Source organism: Lolium perenne, chromosome 4 (assembly GCF_019359855.2).
Source record: "Lolium perenne isolate Kyuss_39 chromosome 4, Kyuss_2.0, whole genome shotgun sequence".
Classification (NCBI taxonomy): Eukaryota; Viridiplantae; Streptophyta; class Magnoliopsida; order Poales; family Poaceae; genus Lolium; species Lolium perenne.
The window spans coordinates 229,081,629-229,101,776 of record NC_067247.2 but is presented as its reverse complement, the minus strand read 5'-3'; the positions used below and the strand labels follow the sequence as shown (position 1 = coordinate 229,101,776).

Genomic DNA, 20,148 nt, shown 5'->3' with positions numbered 1-20,148 from the left:
AAACTATTATTCAAATAACCTTTAACACTGCTTAATAGTTCTATATCATTCCCGATCAATAATATGTCATCTACATATAATATCAGGAATGCTACAGAGCTCCCACTCACTTTCTTGTAAATACAGGCCTCTCCATGACACTGTATAAACCCGAAGTCTTTGATCACCTTATCAAAGCGTCGGTTCCAACTTCTCGACAAAACCTTTGGGTTGTACCATATACAACTCTTTCTCAATGTCTCCATTAAGGAACGCCGTTTTGACATCCATCTGCCAAATCTCATAATCAAAAAATGCAGCTATTGCTAACAAAATCCTCACAGATTTTAGCTTCGCTACAGGTGAGAAAGTCTCATCGTAGTCAACTCCTTGAATTTGTCGGAAACCCTTTGCGACAAGTCGAGCTTTATAGACAGTAATATTACCATCAGCATCTGTTTTTCTCTTGAAGATCCATTTATTTTCGACAGCCTTTCGGCTATCAGGTAAGTCTACCAAAGTCCATACTTTGTTATCATACATGGATCCCATTTCGGATTTCATGGCTTCTTGCCATTTGTTGGAATCTGGGCTCATCATCGCTTCTTCATACATCGCAGGGTCCTCATCATTGTTATCCACAATCATGACATTTAGACAAGGATCATACCAATCAGGAGTGGTACGTTCCCTTGTCGATCTGCGAGGTTCAGTAGTTTCCTCGTTCGAAGTTTCATGATCATTATCATTAGCTTCCTCTGTTGCCGGTGTAGGCGGTACTGGTACAACTTCGATCGCGCTACTCACGATCAACGAGTATAGATTCATCAATCTCATCGAGTTCTACTTTTCTTCCAGTCACTTCTTTAGTGAGAAATTCTTTCTCAAGAAAGGTTCCGTTCTTAGCAACAAAGATTTTGCCTTCGGATCTGTGATAGAAAGTGTACCCTATAGTTTCCTTAGGGTATCCTATGAAGACGCATTTCTCCGCTTTGGGTTCTAGCTTGTCCGGTTGTAACTTCTTTACATAGGCCGCAACCCCAAACTTTCAGAACGACAGCTTAGGTTTCTTATTAAACCATAATTCATACGGTGTCGTTTCTACGGATTTTGATGGTGCTCTATTTAAAGTGAATGCGGCTGTCTCTAATGCATAACTCCAAAATGATAATGGCAAATCAGTAAGAGACATCATAGAACGAACCATATCTAAGAGAGTTCGATTACGACGTTCGGACACACCGTTACGTTGAGGTGTTCCCAGCGGTGTCAATTGTGAAAGTATTCCGCATTTCTTTAAATGCATGCCAAACTCATAACTCAGATATTCACCTCCACGATCAGATCGTAGAAATTTAATCTTCTTGTTACGTTGATTTTCTACTTCACTTTGAAATTCCTTAAACTTCTCGAAAGTTTCGGATTTATGTTTCATGAAATAGATATACCCATATCTACTCAGATCATCTGTGAAGGTTAGAACATAACGATAACCACCGCGCGATGCTACGCTCATTGGTCCGCATACATCGGTATGTATGATTTCCAATAAGTCAGTAGCTCGCTCCATCATACCAGAAAATGGAGTCTTAGTCATTTTACCCATTAGACATGCTTCGCATCTATCAAGTGACTCAAAGTCAAGTGATTCAAGTAATCCATCAGTATGGAGTTTCTTCATGCGTTTCACTCCAATATGACCAAGACGACAGTGCCACATATAAGTAGAATTATCATTCAATTTAATTCGCTTAGCATCAATGTTATGTATATGCGTATCACTACTATCGAGATCTAACAGAAATAAGTCATTCTTTTGTGGTGCTCGACCATAAAAGATATTATTCATAAAAATAGAACAACTATTATTCTCAGACTTGAATGAATAACCGTCTTGCATTAAACAAGATCCAGATATAATGTTCATGCTCAACGCAGGTACATAATAGCAATTATTCTGTTGATCACCATTTGTGGGTTTTAACTATAGGACTTAGCATTAGATGTCTCTTATGTTTAGTAATTAAGCATGAGAGTGCAATGCTAGGGTTCTAATGATATTTACCTAATGGCCATGGGTTTGGTTCACAATAATGGTCTAGGTTTATATTGCAATCTCCATAGTGGTGTGTAAACTAAGGTTGAGATACAATTCTAATTAATAGAATTGGGATGACATCATGTTGCATGTGCTAGGTTTAATCTCCCCAATGCATGGTAAAATGGTTACTTGCTTATTATTTCATGTGCTCCTTTAGTTACTAAGGATATGAGAATTGGTGTTATCTTTTACTAATAGTCTTCTATTATTATTATCCTTAATCTATTGTTGAAGTAACTAAAGTGGTTATGGTTCTTTCTATAGTTAACTTTGGTTATATGGGTGATTGGTTTCTCACCATATAAAATATAGAGTTTGACTCTAAGGTTTGCTTAGGTTCTTTAATTTATGAAATATAGATGTGGTAGGATTCTACTTATGATCACCAAGTGATCACAAGTTAAGTGTAACATCCCAAAATTTTCCAAATTTTGAAATGTTAAAATAAATAATTTAGAGTGTTTGAATTTGTTTGTCTTGATTGAAATTCTGCAGGGAATTTAAACTTTTGTGTATTGGTTAAAACATTGTCCTCAAAATAGAGATTTAATATACCTATTCTGAAATTATACATAGCACTGTGTTGGGAGACTAAGTCAACCCTTTCTAAGGATTTTGGAACATCCCAAAAAAAATTAAATATTAAAATGCATGCATGGCATTTATAAGCATCATGTCATATTTGCATTCTCTAGGAAAATTTTGAATGAACCTTAAGTCTATAAATAAATCTTAAACCGAAAGTAAGCCATATAGACCTATGTGTCAAATCCAGTTTTTTTTTCAAAATGTTCTTTTTTAACTAAAAGTGATTCCAAAATATTCTACACCCAATAAGAAATCTAATGGTATTTTATTTAAAATTTTCTAACTTAGTTCGACTCACTTTTAAAGCAAATTGATTTTCAAGTCAAATACCAAATACTAACTCAGGAAACAAAATAGAAGAGAAGAAAAAAAAAAAGAGAGAGAGAGAGCGGGGCACCAGACTTGATCGCATGTCACGTCCAGGAAAAGTCAGGCCACTCAACGAGCAGCCCAACCAATCGATCAGGCCACGCGAGCCCGTGTTTTCCTTTCTTTTTCTTCGTCTGCGGGTCCCACCGCCAGGTCGGCATCTTCAAGCTCAGCAACGAACAGACAATGCACGAGCACGAGCCCGGCCGTTTCAGTTTCTTGCGTTTCTCTTTTCTTTGATACCCAGAGATTTAAGGCACCATTTGATGAGCCGTTTTGTTCTACAAATAGCCTTGTCAATCCTCTCCATTTTCCCTCAAACCTTACAGAACGAGAGCCACCAGGCTGCTCGCAAACCATCTCACAATCTCGCGGAAACTGCTGACGTTCGTTGACGACTACGGTGGATACCGGCGTCCCCTTGACCTCCCTCTGCCTCCATTCGATTCCTTGATTCCTTGGGCACCTACCTGCCAAGGTTTTGTGCTTTTTCTTGTTCTGGTTCGACAGGTTCGTCGGCGACCGACGCCACAGTCCACGGGAGCATCTCTGACGAGTGATTCCGGCTGACTCCTTCCGCTCCGTCGTCGTCTACTTCGCCATCAACCTCGTCTCGACTTCGTGCGTTGATAGGTATAACCCAAGCTTCCTAAATCCTTGTATATCACTGGGAACGGCTGATGCCAACGCCGCCCGCCGTGACGCCAACGACCATGGCGAGGTAACCACGGAAGCCAGGACCTAAATTCTTTTGCCTTCCGCTCACTTTCATTGGAGCCTATTCTGAACTTTCTTTTCCGCAGCCGGAGGACCGCCGGAGACGACACCCGAATTCCGCCGAAGTGCGCCGCCTCCGTTCGCTTGTAGCGGCCAGGCAGGGCAGAGGAAAACACCGTCGTGCACTCGTAGCCGTGAAGCTGCTTTCCGTCGACCACCTTACTGTTGCACAGCGCCGGCAACCACCACGACCAAGCATCGCCAATGTAAGCCGTCGACACATCTCCTTTCCTGAGTTGAACAAGTGCAGTGCAGTCTATTAGATCTCAATGAAACGGTTGCAAATAAATCACTTGAACCAGCCCAGCGTATCATATCCTGCCACGCTCGTTCTGTTTTCTTTTTCTCAGACGTGAACAGCAACCTGATCGATCAGTCCTACTGCAACTAGCTAGCTCATGGAAAAGAAAATCCTTTAAAATTTCATATCTTTAATTTTAGAGCTCCTTTTTGAATCATTCTTCTTGCGTTGGATTCGCAATTAAATTCGCTACCCAGTGGTATTAGTTTTTATAATTATTAAATTTTTGAATATGTATGTTAAAAATTGAATTTAAACCTTATTTTAGTCATGTCTTCATATATACACATCCTTCTAAAATGAATTCCTTTGTGCAAAATAAGATACTGAAGCACACAACCTAATACCACATCTGTTTAAACCTTTTGAACTCGTCCACTTCGAATGACTTCACATTGGACACTAAAAACTATTTATGCCATAGCACACAATCTATCAATCATTTTTTGATCAATCTCTTGTCCCTATTAGATTTATTGATCATAGACTTCCCATATTGTCCTAGATGCACTATCTTTCACAAATCATCTTGACCCTATATATTTCAAATAAATCAAACTCTCAAGGACATGTCTTATAAACCTAAACCCCATGACCAATGGTTCATTTTGTATACTGAATCAATATGTATTTTAACCAAGGATATAATAATATCAAATTAATCAATTGGATGTTGTTTGCTTGCTGCTTTACTCTTGAGTGGTGTGTTTACTATGTGTTAATTTATCGTATAGATCGTACGGAGTGCAACGAGTGTGAATTGTGAGAAGTGTATGATCATCAAATACCAAAAGGCAAGTGTCACTTTTTCACTGTCCTACTGTTCCCTAAATATATTCTAGGATTTCACTAGTAGTGCATGTATAGGATTATTTTTATTATATACGCTATGTGTCTTGCTATGATTTGATTTCCCTTTTCACCGTAAGTAGAGTTTCCTAGGTATGTGGATAGATACGTGGCTGAGCTATCATGTCAATTTTAGATGGGGTAAAAAGATATGTTTTCCATAATGAAAACAACTTGGTTCACGAAAAACCTAGACATATTGATATGATGGGGTCGTTTGCATGGTGAATAATGATGGGGATCGTCGTCCATAAATTAAAGAGAATGGACTTTTTTTTCTCGTTAAGGAATCGTAAATAGCTAGAGTTCCTTACATTGGTACTACCGTAGGTGGACTAGCATTATGTATAGGGAGTTTACCCTTACATTGGTACTGCCGTAGGTGGACTAGCATTATGTATAGACAACTTATCCTTACATTGGTACTACCGTAGGCAGACTAGCATTATGTATAGGGAGCTTACCCTTACATTGGTGCTGCCGTAGGTGGACTAGCATTATGTACAGGCAATTTACCCTTACATTGGTACCTCCATTGGTGGACTAGCATTATGTATAGGAGTTCCTCCTTACATTGGTACCCCTTGGTGTGCTAGTATTATGTATAGGGATTCTATAACAAGAATTAATTTTGATACATACACAGTTAAGCCGGAGGAAGACCATGTTGCAATATGCATATAATTGATAGGTGTCTTTTACGCCCACCCAACATTGACATCTTGCCAATACAATTCAAGTGTATTGACCCTTTGTGGCTGCAACGTTTCATGTTGCAGGTTATTTTCTGACTAAGGAATCAATGAATTAGGATCACGAGTCTTCGCTCAACATGTCTGCCTGTGGCATCATGAAGACAGATGGCTCCATGCTTTAAGTTTTACTTTACCGTTGTGAACTCTGAATAAGTGCTAGCTGAGAGCTATGCAAGTTGTAATGAACTACTTTATTTTCTGGATCGTGTGATGTAATATTGACCTTTGCTATTTGATATTACATCTTAAACTGTGTGTGCTAGCAGTTCGATCCGGGACTAGCACTATTGCAAAGGGATCGGCACCCTACTGGGTGAGATCACTACAGATGGTATCAGAGCATTGTGTTGACCGTAGGTTCGTGACCCTAGGTTTGGATTAGAAATAGGAAGACCCTAGGATGAAATTTTTGTCTAATCCTATTAAAAAAAATGTGTGCTTTGTGAAACTTCTAGTACTAATCATCTATTCCATCTTCAGAAATGTTTTCCTCTTGCCTTAGATGACCTACCTCATGAAAACCATCAAGGAAGTAGAGATGAGGACCTTGTGCCTAAAGTGAGGGACCGATGCTTCATGTGATATTCTTCGTCTCCGCAAGAAGTGTTTTATGGAAGATCAATGAAGAACTTGAAGAAAGACTTCGATGCAAACTGCACAACACACAAGGATACACCAAAGGAGTGGAATAGAAAATTGATGCATCCAATATAGAAATAGACTAGACCACCATTAGTTCTCTTTTAGTGAACCAACGATAAAGTAACAAAGTATTGATCTTACCAAAATGTGGTATGACCATACTATTTTGTTTGTGTTTGAACCATGTTGCTTGATGCTTGATAGATGATTGTTGTTTGCTGAATTGCTTTGATCTGCTGTGTTTGGGTAGGAATGCTCCCTTAGAATTTTCTATCTATTCTCATCTATACCCAACCCAGAGAATGTTTTCTAGGCAACTCGCCATGAAGACAATAGTAGTGAAACCAGCCCTGATGATTCTTATCAAGGTGAAGAAGGATATAATGTGAGATACGCAAAACCGTAGTTAAGGATCGATAGAAGTGTTTTCAAAACAATTCAATATGTTTGGGTAGGAATGCTCCCTTAGAATTTTCTATCTATTCTCATCTATACCCAACCCAGAGAATGTTTTCTAGGCAACTCGCCATGAAGACAATAGTAGTGAAACCAGCCCTGATGATTCTTATCAAGGTGAAGAAGGATATAATGTGAGATACGCAAAACCGTAGTTAAGGATCGATAGAAGTGTTTTCAAAACAATTCAATAATGGGGACTGAAACATTGATTCAACTCTCCATAGAAGTTTTTATCAAACTTGTGAGGTTGACCAAGTGTTAGAATACGAGATTCAGCAAATCAAATGCGAAGTAATAATCTGGGTGCAGGATGGGTTGATCACCATTCCTACTACTCTTATTATTCGCTTTCTTAATGTTGACTTTGCGAATCTAGAGAGACATACCTACAAAAGAGACGTCGATGATAAGCCTAAACCTTATGGTGGAGAAATATTATACCCTTATAGTTGGCAAGTGCTGCCAAGCGTAGGACTACAACGAGATTGAAGATCTAGCCACTAGATGAAGAGTGGTGGAGGGTTGTTGTCGAAGACACCAATAAACAAAGATGATGAATGTCGTGAAGTCCTCTCATCTTGGTCTTCCGATTGACCCAAAGAGTGAACCGTCAGTATCAAAAGTACTTCGACCACCAGCCCATAGGGATTAGAAGCGAACCATGAGGAAAAGCCTACTCAACTCACTTTGGAGAGATATGTTGATCACTATATGTGAATAAAAATTCGCCTATTGGATATTAGCTCAGAAGCCATAAGCCGTAGATATTTTTTCAAAAGATGACCTGAGATCAAGTCATACACTCGGATGTGCCAAGTCATATCCAAGATGAGCTTATCCTAAACCCAAAACCTAAGACTACCTACAAAAAACTCTGTTAAGGGTGGTAGCCCACCCCAACATATCCCATACCCATCTTTCTTTCTAGCCTTCTCAAATCTCGGGACGAGATTTCTTTTAAGGGTGGTAGTCTGTAACATCCCAAAATTTTCCTAATTTTGAAATGTTAAAATAAATAATTTAGAGTGTTTGAATTTGTTTGTCTTGATTGAAATTCTGCAGGGAATTTAAACTTTTGTGTATTGGTTAAAACATTGTCCTCAAAATAGAGATTTAATGTACCTATTCTGAAATTATACATAGCACTATGTTGGGAGACTAAGTCAACCCTTTCTAAGGATTTTGGAACATCCCAAAAAAATTTAAATATTAAAATGCATGCATGGCATTTATAAGCATCATGTCATATTTGCATTCTCTAGGAAAATTTTGAATGAACCTTAAGTCTATAAATAAATCTTAAACCGAAAGTAAGCCATATAGACCTATGTGTCAAATCCAGTTTTTTTTTCAAAATGTTCTTTTTTAACTAAAAGTGATTCCAAAATATTCTACACCCAATAAGAAATCTAATGGTATTTTATTTAAAATTTTCTAACTTAGTTCGACTCACTTTTAAAGCAAATTGATTTTCAAGTCAAATACCAAATACTAACTCAGGAAACAAAATAGAAGAGAAGAAAAAAAAAAAGAGAGAGAGAGAGCGGGGCACCAGACTTGATCGCATGTCACGTCCAGGAAAAGTCAGGCCACTCAACGAGCAGCCCAACCAATCGATCAGGCCACGCGAGCCCGTGTTTTCCTTTCTTTTTCTTCGTCTGCGGGTCCCACCGCCAGGTCGGCATCTTCAAGCTCAGCAACGAACAGACAATGCACGAGCACGAGCCCGGCCGTTTCAGTTTCTTGCGTTTCTCTTTTCTTTGATACCCAGAGATTTAAGGCACCATTTGATGAGCCGTTTTGTTCTACAAATAGCCTTGTCAATCCTCTCCATTTTCCCTCAAACCTTACAGAACGAGAGCCACCAGGCTGCTCGCAAACCATCTCACAATCTCGCGGAAACTGCTGACGTTCGTTGACGACTACGGTGGATACCGGCGTCCCCTTGACCTCCCTCTGCCTCCATTCGATTCCTTGATTCCTTGGGCACCTACCTGCCAAGGTTTTGTGCTTTTTCTTGTTCTGGTTCGACAGGTTCGTCGGCGACCGACGCCACAGTCCACGGGAGCATCTCTGACGAGTGATTCCGGCTGACTCCTTCCGCTCCGTCGTCGTCTACTTCGCCATCAACCTCGTCTCGACTTCGTGCGTTGATAGGTATAACCCAAGCTTCCTAAATCCTTGTATATCACTGGGAACGGCTGATGCCAACGCCGCCCGCCGTGACGCCAACGACCATGGCGAGGTAACCACGGAAGCCAGGACCTAAATTCTTTTGCCTTCCGCTCACTTTCATTGGAGCCTATTCTGAACTTTCTTTTCCGCAGCCGGAGGACCGCCGGAGACGACACCCGAATTCCGCCGAAGTGCGCCGCCTCCGTTCGCTTGTAGCGGCCAGGCAGGGCAGAGGAAAACGCCGTCGTGCACTCGTAGCCGTGAAGCTGCTTTCCGTCGACCACCTTACTGTTGCACAGCGCCGGCAACCACCACGACCAAGCATCGCCAATGTAAGCCGTCGACACATCTCCTTTCCTGAGTTGAACAAGTGCAGTGTAGTCTATTAGATCTCCATGAAACGGTTGCAAATAAATCACTTGAACCAGCCCAGCGTATCATATCCTGCCACGCTCGTTCTGTTTTCTTTTTCTCAGACGTGAACAGCAACCTGATAGATCAGTCCTACTGCAACTAGCTAGCTCATGGAAAAGAAAATCCTTTAAAATTTCGTATCTTTAATTTTAGAGCTCCTTTTGAATCATTCTTCTTGCGTTGGATTCGCAATTAAATTCTCTACCCAGTGGTATTAGTTTTTATAATTATTAAATTTTTGAATATGTATGTTAAAAATTGAATTTAAACCTTATTTTAGTCATGTCTTCATATATACACATCCTTCTAAAATGAATTCCTTTGTGCAAAATAAGATACTGAAGCACACAACCTAATACCACATCTGTTTAAACCTTTTGAACTCGTCCACTTCGAATGACTTCACATTGGACACTAAAAACTATTTATGCCATAGCACACAATCTATCAATCATTTTTTGATCAATCTCTTGTCCCTATTAGATTTATTGATCATAGACTTCCCATATTGTCCTAGATGCACTATCTTTCACAAATCATCTTGACCCTATATATTTCAAATAAATCAAACTCTCAAGGACATGTCTTATAAACCTAAACCCCATGACCAATGGTTCATTTTGTATACTGAATCAATATGTATTTTAACCAAGGATATAATAATATCAAATTAATCAATTGGATGTTGTTTGCTTGCTGCTTTACTCTTGAGTGGTGTGTTTACTATGTGTTAATTTATCGTATAGATCGTACGGAGTGCAACGAGTGTGAATTGTGAGAAGTGTATGATCATCAAATACCAAAAGGCAAGTGTCACTTTTTCACTGTCCTACTGTTCCCTAAATATATTCTAGGATTTCACTAGTAGTGCATGTGTAGGATTATTTTTATTATATACGCTATGTGTCTTGCTATGATTTGATTTCCCTTTTCACCGTAAGTAGAGTTTCCTAGATATGTGGATAGATACGTGGCTGAGCTATCATGTCAATTTTAGATGAGGTAAAAAGATATGTTTTCGATTTATGGACTTTTTTTTTCTCGTTAAGGAATCGTAAATAGCTAGAGTTCCTTACATTGGTACTACCGTAGGCGGACTAGCATTATGTATAGGGAGTTTACCCTTACATTGGTACTGCCGTAGGTGGACTAGCATTATGTATAGACAACTTATCCTTACATTGGTACTACCGTAGGCAGACTAGCATTATGTATAGGGAGCTTACCCTTACATTGGTGCTGACGTAGGTGGACTAGCATTATGTACAGGCAATTTACCCTTACATTGGTACCTCCATTGGTGGACTAGCATTATGTATAGGAGATCCTCCTTACATTGGTACCCCTTGGTGTGCTAGTATTATGTATAGGGATTCTATAACAAGAATTAATTTTGATACATACACAGTTAAGCCGGAGGAAGACCATGTTGCAATATGCATATAATTGATAGGTGTCTTTTACGCCCACCCAACAGTGACATCTTGCCAATACAATTCAAGTGTATTGACCCTTTGTGGCTGCAACGTTTCATGTTGCAGGTTATTTTCTGACTAAGGAATCAATGAATTAGGATCACGAGTCTTCGCTCAACATATCTGCCTGTGGCATCATGAAGACAGATGGCTCCATGCTTTAAGTTTTACTTTACCGTTGTGAACTCTGAATAAGTGCTAGCTGAGAGCTATGCAAGTTGTAATGAACTACTTTATTTTCTGGATCGTGTGATGTAATATTGACCTTTGCTATTTGATATTACATCTTAAACTGTGTGTGCTAGCAGTTCGATCCGGGACTAGCACTATTGCAAAGGGATCGGCACCCTACTGGGTGAGATCACTACATTAAGGTTAGGGTTTTAGCCTAGGTTTGCTTACTAGTTACCCCCCTATAATTTCATGTGGTGGATGATATCTAATTATCCTATTAGGGTTTAACTTATCCTCACATATCTCAAGAGCATGATCATGGATTAGGCATGATCAACTTGTTCTTAATATCTCTATCTCAAGTTCTTAGGGTTTAGGATCATCACTCAATTTATAATGATCAAGGTTTGGCTTCCTAAGGTATCTCTCATTAAATAGGTTTCTCACTTCCATGATCAAGCATTGTCTTGATCAACTAGGGTATAGTACTTCTTATTTACCTCCTGGAATAGGACTACTATGGTTGCCTCATTAGTTTATATCCCAGGAGAATACCTGAGATATTCTGTTAGGGTTTTACTTAAACAATGTTGATATAATCATCTGGGTATATGGATAGTTCTCTCCCTCAAATCCAAGTGTTGCCTCAACTACTTGAGTGTAATACCATAGCTTGGGCTCTCTTATAAAGGAATGGTTATTCTAGGGTTTATGGTGTACTCACAATATCTCAATAGGTATTTAGTCTAACACTCCACTTGGCTATCTTTGTTGAATTAATTTCCTCCTTTCTTTATCAATTCATGGATATGGTTTGATTCTATGTGATATTAAGTTTACTCACCACTCCAAGGGAATTGATTTACAACCTAATACTTTAGTTCAAAGGTTGTCCTTTATTCTTAAATAGACAGAGCTAGGATTAGTATGAATGATCTCTCTCATTTGGGAAGGACTTTAATGCTAACCTAAGGTTAGGCTCCATAGAGAATGATGTGGTCACCAATATCTATGGTTAAAATAAATGGGTTCTCTCTCTAGGGAAGGTCTTGAATAATATCCTAGTGTTCCTCTTAAAGATGATGATTTGAATACTTGGATGTATATCCAAGGTTTAGCTCTAGGTTTGTTATTGCTTCTCTAATAAATAATATAGAACTCTCACCTCTCTGGGTTTGATGTATAACTATTTGGAATAGAGAAGAATATATATTTCTAGAGTTGATCTCCTTGTCATGTTTCCAAGAATGAAGTAAAATGAATACCATGAGGTTCATGGCAGGATCATGGATTAGTTTAAGACATGGAAAAGATAAGTCAGGAATGGTTTCTCCATTTTATTGTTACTTGGTTTGTAATTGAACAGATGTTCTTGTGTTATGGCAATGATTTCCATTTTATTATCTGTTATAAGATCAAGTAGTTGATCATTGAGTAAAGTGTTGTTGTGTTGATTATTAGTTCCATTTGATCTAACCCCTTAGCTCTTCCCAAAACAAGGTTTTAACAAAGTCAGATTGAGGTTTATAGCGCTTGACTTGATGAGCTACTTCAATTCCACCAAGGTCAAGTGAAACTTCAGTTACTGTGACTGTTTTACTTTTAAGCGCGAAAATTCCCCAGATTTTCTATGCATGAATGCAATGCACACATCTGTTTCCTCTATTTTTGTAACCCCATTACCTGGGATATTACAAGGTTTTAACAAGACTTGAGTGTATTTGACACTAAATGAGTAAAACCACATGTGATTTTAGATCACGAATAATATGTACACAATCAGATGTCCTATGCTCTAAAGTGCTACGAGCATATTCCAGAATGATTCGTGTGATGATCATTGGACAACACTAAGAATATCCCCGAGTGCTTTAGAAGAACCTAGGATATGAAGGAGATATGCCCAAGAGGCAATAATAAAAGTGGTTATTATATATCTTTATGTTTATGATAAATGTTTATATACCATGCTATAATTGTATTAACCGAAACATTGATGCATGTGCGATATGTAAACAACAAAGAGTCCCTAGTATGCCTCTTAACTAGCTTGTTGATTAATGGATGATTAGTTTCATAATCATGAACATTGGATGTTATTAATAACAAGGTTATATCATTGTATGAATGATGTAATGGACACACCCAATTAAGCGTAGCATAAGATCACGCCATTAAGTTATTTGCTATAAGCTTTCGATACATAGTTACCTAGTCCTTATGACCATGAGATCATGTAAATCACTTATACCGGAAAGGTACTTTGATTACATCAAACGCCACTGCGTAAATGGGTGGTTATAAAGGTGGGATTAAGTATCCGGAAAGTATGAGTTGAGGCATATGGATCAACAGTGGGATTTGTCCATCCCGATGACGGATAGATATACTCTGGGCCCTCTCGGTGGAATGTCGTCTAATGTATTGCAAGTATATGAATAAGTTCATAAGAGACCACATACCACGGTACGAGTAAAGAGTACTTGTCAGGAGACGAGGTTGAACAAGGTATAGAGTGATACCGATGATCAAACCTCGGACAAGTAAAATATCGCGTGAAAAAGGGAATTGGTATCGTATGTGAATGGTTCATTCGATCACTGAAGTCATCGTTGAATATGTAGGAGCCATTATGGATCTCCAGATCCCGCTATTGGTTATTGGTCGGAGAGAGTACTCAACCATGTCCGCATAGTTCACGAACCGTAGGGTGACACACTTAAGGTTTGATGTTGAAATAGTAGAACTTGAATATGGAATGGAGTTCGAAGATTTGTTCGAAGTCCCGGATGAGATCCCGGACATCACGAGGAGTTCCGGAATGGTCCGGAGAATAAGATTCATATATAGGAAGTCATTTTATAAGTTTGAAAATGATCCGGTGCATTTATGGAAGGTTCTAGAAGGTTCTAGAATATTCCGGAAGAAAGTCACTTTGGAAGGCGGAGTCCCGAAGGGACTCCACCACCATGGCCGGCCAACCCTAGGGGGTGGAGTCCTAGGTGGACTCCACCTAAGGTGGCCGGCCAACCCCTCCCAAGGGAAGGTGGGAATCCCCCCTCTAGTGGGAGTCCTAGGTTGGGTAGGTTTCATGTCATATGGAAGGTTTTGGTTTGGGGTCTTATTCGAAGACTTGTAGACCAACTCTTGGGTGTTCCACCTATATAATGAGGGCGAAGGGGAGGGGGCCGGCCACCCCAAGACCACAAGGTGGCCGCACCCCCTAGTGGCCGGCGCCCCCCTCTCCCAAACCCTAGCGGCCCTCTCTCCTCCACCACTTCCCGCACGCTTAGCGAAGCTCCGCCGGGTTTCTCCACCACCACCGTCACCACGCCGTCGTGCTGCCGGATTCAAGAGGAGCTACTAGTTCCACTGCCCGCTGGAATGGGGAGGTGGACGTCGACTTCATCAACACTGAACGTGTGACCGAGTACGGAGGTGCTGCCCGTTCGTGGCGCCGTGATCAAGATCTTCTACGCGCTTTTGCAAGCGGCAAGTGAACGTCTACCGCAGCAACAAGAGCCTCATCTTATAGGCTTTGGAAATCTTCAAGGGTGAGTCTCGATCATCCCCTCGTTGCTACCGTCTTCTAGATTGCATCTTGGCTTGGATTGCGTGTTCGCGGTAGGAAATTTTTTGTTTTCTATGCAACGAATCCCTACAGTGGTATCAGAGCCGTGTATATGCATAGATGGTTGCACGAGTAGAACACAATGGTTTTGTGGGCGTTGATGCTCTTGTTATCTTTAGTTTGAGTACTTTGCATCTTTGTGGCATAGTGGGATGAAGCGGCTCGGACTAACTTTACATGACCGCGTTCATGAGACTTGTTCCTCGTTCGACATGCAACTTGTATTGCATAAGAGGCTTTGCGGGTGTCTGTCTCTCCTACTATAGTGAAGATTCAATTTACTCTTCTATTGAAAACATTAGTATCAACGTTGTGGTTCATGTTCGTAGGTAGATTAGATCTCTCTCGAAAACCCTAAACCACGTAAAATATGCAAACCAAATTAGAGACGTCTAACTTGTTTTTGCAGGGTTTGGTGATGTGATATGGCCATAATGTGATGATGAATATGTATGAGATGATCATTATTGTATTGTGGCAACCGGCAGGAGCCTTATGGTTGTCTTTAAATTTCATGTTGAGTAGTATTTCAAAGTAGTTGTAATAGTTGCTACATGGAGGACAATCATGAAGACGGCGCCATTGACCTTGACGCTACGCCGACGATGATGGAGATCATACCCGAAGATGATGGAGATCATGTCCGTGCTTTGGAGATGAAGATCAAAGGCGCAAAGACAAAAGGGGCATATCATATCACATATGAACTGCATGTGATGTTAATCCTTTTATGCATCTTATTTTGCTTAGATCGCGACGGTAGCATTATAAGATGATCCCTCACTAAAATCTCAAGATAATAAAGTGTTCATCCTTAGTAGCACCGTTGCCAAGACTTGTCATTTCGAAGCATCTCGTGATGATCGGGTGTGATAGAATCAATAAGTGCATACAATGGGTGCAAGACAGTTTTGCACATGCGGATACTAAGGTGGCCTTGACGAGCCTAGCATGTACAGACATGGTCTCGGAACACGTGATACCGAAAGGTAGAGCATGAATCATATGGTTGATATGATGAACACTTTGAGTGTTCGCCATTGAAATCACACCTTGTCTCGTGATGATCGGATTTAGGTGCGGTGGATTTGGTTTGTGTGATCACTAAGACAATGCGAGGGATATTGTTTTGAGTGGGAGTTCACCTAGATTTTTGAAGGATAACGTTGCATAGAAAACAAAAATTTTCCTACCGCGAACACGCAATCCAAGCCAAGATGCAATCTAGAAGACGGTAGCAACGAGGGGGTATCGAGTCTCACCCTTGAAGAGATTCCAAAGCCTACAAGAGGAGGCTCTTGTTGCTGCGGTAGACGATCACTTGCCGCTTGCAAAAGCGCGTAGAAGATCTTGATCACGATCGGTTCCGGCGCCACGAACGGGCAGCACCTCCGTACTCGGTCACACGTTCGGTTGTTGATGAAGACGACGTCCACCTCCCCGTTCCAGCGGGCAGCGGAAGTAGTAGCTCCTCTTGAATCCGACAGCACGACGGCGTGGTGTCGGTGGTGGTGGAGAAGTCCGGCGGAGCTTCGCTAAAGCTACGCGGGAGTTATGGAGGAGAGGGGGCGGCTAGGGTTTGGGAGGGGGTGGCCGGCCACTCAAGGGGGGCGGCCAGCTTGTGGTCTTGGGGTTGGCCGGCCCCCTCCCTTGGCCCCTCATTATATAGGTGGATCCCAAGTGTTGGTGTCCAAGTCTTCGAATAAGACCCGAAACCAAAACCTTCCATAAGAGGGGGAAACCTAGCCCAACTAGGACTCCCACCCAAAGGTGGGATTTCCACCTCCCATGTGGGGGGTGGCCGGCCCCCTATGGTGGAGTCCACTTGGGACTCCACCCCATCTAGGGCTGGCCGGCCATGGAGGTGGAGTCCCATGTGGACTCCACCTTCCTTGGTGGTTTCTTCCGGACTTTTCTAGAACCTTCTAGAACCTTCCATAGAACCTTCCGCGACATTTTATTTCACATAAAATGACATCCTATATATGAATCTTATTCTCCGGACCATTTCGGAACTCCTCGTGATGTCCGGGATCTCATCCGGGACTCCGAACAAATATTCGAACTCCATTCCATATTCAAGTACTACCATTTCAACATCCAACTTTAAGTGTGTCACCCTACGGTTCGAGAACTATGCGGACATGGTTGAGTACTCACTCGACCAATAACCAATAGCGGGATCTGAGATCCATAATGGCTCCCACATATTCAACGATGACTTTAGTGATCGAATGAACCATTCACATATATTACCAATTCCCTTTGTCTCGCGATATTTTACTTGTCCGAGGTTTGATCTTCGGTATCACTCTATACCTTGTTCAACCTCGTCTCCTGACAAGTACTCTTTACTCGTACCGTGGTATGTGGTCTCTTATGAACTCATTCATATGCTTGCAAGACATTTAGACGACATTCCACCGAGAGGGCCCAGAGTATATCTATCCGTCATCGGGATAGACAAATCCCACTGTTGATCCATATGCCTCAACTCATACTTTCCGGATACTTAATCCCACCTTTATAGCCACCCATTTACGCAGTGGTGTTTGGTGTAATCAAAGTACCTTTCCGGTATAAGTGATTTACATGATCTCATGGTCATAAGGACTAGGTAACTATGTATCAAAAGCTTATAGCAAATAACTTAATGACGAGATCTTATGCTACGCTTAATTGGGTGTGTCCATTACATCATTCACACAATGACATAACCTTGTTATTAATAACATCCAATGTTCATGATTTATGAAACTAATCATCCATTAATCAACAAGCTAGTTTAAGAGGCATACTAGGGACTTCTTGTTTGTCTACATATCACACATGTACTAATGTTTCGGTTAATACAATTCTAGCATGATATATAAACATTTATCATAAACATTAAGATATAAATAATAACCACTTTATTGTTGCCTCTAGAGCATATCTCCTTTAGTCTCCCACTTGCACTAGAGTCAATAATCTAGATCACATTGTAATATACCTAACACCCATGGTATTCTGGTGTTGGTCATGCTTTGCCCTAGGGAGAGCTTTAGTCAACGGATCTGCTACATTAGGATCAATTGTGTACTTTGCAAATCTTTACTTCTCCATCTTCGATGTACTCGCGAATCGAGTGGTAACGCAGCTTGATATGCTTCAGCCTCTTGTGTGACCTTGGCTCTTGTGCATTGGCGATGGCACCCATGTTATCACAGTAAATGATTAATGGGTCCAATGCACTAGGAACCACACCGAGCTCTACAATGAACCTCTTCATCCATACCGCTTCTGATGAAGCCTCTGAAGCCGCTATGTACTCTGATTCTGTTGAAGACTTCGCCACCGTGCACTGCTTCAAGCTTGCCCAGCTTACTGCAGCACCATTCAATATAAACACGTACCCAGATTGTGACTTAGAGTCATCAGGATCAGTGTTCCAACTTGCATCGGTGTAACCGTTTACAACGAGCTCTTGGTCACCTCCATAACAAAGAAACATATCCTTAGTTCTTTTCAAGTACTTCAGGATATTTTTGACCGCTGTCCAGTGTTCCATTCCTGGATCACTTTGATATCTGCTAGTCAAACTAACAGCATGTGCTATATCCGGTCTAGTACATAGCATGGCATACATGATAGATCCTACTGCCGAGGCATAGGGGATGTTACTCATCCTTTCTCTTTCTTCTGCCGTAGCCGGTCCTTGAGTCTTACTCAATACCTTGCCTGGTAACATAGGTAAGAACCCTTTCTTACTTTCGTCCATTCTAAACTTCTTTAGAATCTTGTCCAGATATGTACTCTGTGATAGCCCTATTAGGCGTCTTGATCTATCTCTATAAATCTTGATGCCTAATATATATGATGCTTCACCAAGGTCTTTCATTGAAAAACTATTATTCAAATAACCCTTAACATTGCTTAATAGTTCTATATCATTCCCGATCAATAATATGTCATCTACATATAATATCAGGAATGCTACAGAGCTCCCACTCACTTTCTTGTAAATACAGGCCTCTCCATGACAACTTTGTATAAACCCGAAGTCTTTGATCACCTTATCAAAGCGTCGGTTCCAACTTCTTGATGCTTGCTTCAGTCCATAGATTGAACGCTGAAGTTTGCATACTTTGTCAGCATTTTTAGGATCGACAAAACCTTTGGGTTGTACCATATACAACTCTTCCTCGATGTCTCCATTAAGGAACGCCGTTTTGACATCCATCTGCCAAATCTCATAATCGAAAAATGCAGCTATTGCTAACAAAATCCTCACAGATTTTAGCTTCGCTACAGGTGAGAAAGTCTCATCGTAGTCAACTCCTTGAATTTGTCGGAAACCCTTTGCGACAAGTCGAGCTTTATAGACAGTAATATTACCATCAGCATCTGTTTTTCTCTTGAAGATCCATTTATTCTCGACAGCCTTTCGGCATCAGGTATAAGTCTACCAAAGTCCATACTTTGTTATCATACATGGATGCCATTTCGGATTTCATGGCTTCTTGCCATTTGTTGGAATCTGGGCTCATCATCGCTTCTTCATACGTCGCAGGATCCTCATCATTGTTATCCACAATCATGACATTTAGACAAGGATCATACCAATCAGGAGTGGCACGTTCCCTTGTCGATCTGCGAGGTTCAGTAGTTTCCTCGTTCGAAGTTTCATGATCATTATCATTAGCTTCCTCTGTTGCCGGTGTAGGCGGTACAGGTACAACTTCCGGTACTGCGCTACTCTGATCAACGAGTATAGATTCATCAATCTCATCGAGTTCTACTTTTCTTCAAGTCACTTCTTTAGTGAGAAATTCTTTCTCAAGAAAGGTTCCGTTCTTAGCAACAAAGATTTTGCCTTCGGATCTGTGATAGAAAGTGTACCCTATAGTTTCCTTAGGGTATCCTATGAAGACGCATTTCTCCGCTTTGGGTTCTAGCTTGTCCGGTTGTAACTTCTTTACATAGGCTTCGCAACCCCAAACTTTCAGGAACGACAGCTTAGGTTTCTTATTAAACCATAATTCATACGGTGTCGTTTCTACGGATTTTGATGGTGCTCTATTTAAAGTGAATGCGGCTATCTCTAATGCATAACTCCAAAATGATAACGGCAAATCAGTAAGAGACATCATAGAACGAACCATATCTAAGAGAGTTCGATTACGACGTTCGGACACACCGTTACGTTGAGGTGTTCCCGGCGGTGTCAATTGTGAAAGTATTCCGCATTTCTTTAAATGCATGCCAAACTCATAACTCAGATATTCACCTCCACGATCAGATCGTAGAAATTTAATCTTCTTGTTACGTTGATTTTCTACTTCACTTTGAAATTCCTTAAACTTCTCAAAAGTTTGATTTATGTTTCATGAAATAGATATACCCATATCTACTCAGATCATCTGTGAAGGTTAGAACATAACGATAACCACGTAGCGATGCTACGCTCATTGGTCCAC

General features: G+C 40.7%; 2 long non-coding RNA genes across 2 annotated transcripts; both read left to right on the top strand.

The window, feature by feature from the left end:
• Positions 1-3,287: 3,287 nt before the first annotated feature.
• LOC139838905 (uncharacterized) lies at positions 3,288-4,910 on the top strand. Its single transcript, XR_011756725.1, has 3 exons — positions 3,288-3,758; positions 3,841-4,020; positions 4,850-4,910. It is a non-coding gene; the product is annotated as an uncharacterized lncRNA (long non-coding RNA).
• A 3,669-nt stretch (positions 4,911-8,579) lies between these two features.
• LOC127323284 (uncharacterized) lies at positions 8,580-10,262 on the top strand. Its single transcript, XR_007865520.2, has 3 exons — positions 8,580-9,065; positions 9,148-9,327; positions 10,156-10,262. It is a non-coding gene; the product is annotated as an uncharacterized lncRNA (long non-coding RNA).
• The last annotated feature ends 9,886 nt before the right edge of the window (positions 10,263-20,148 follow it).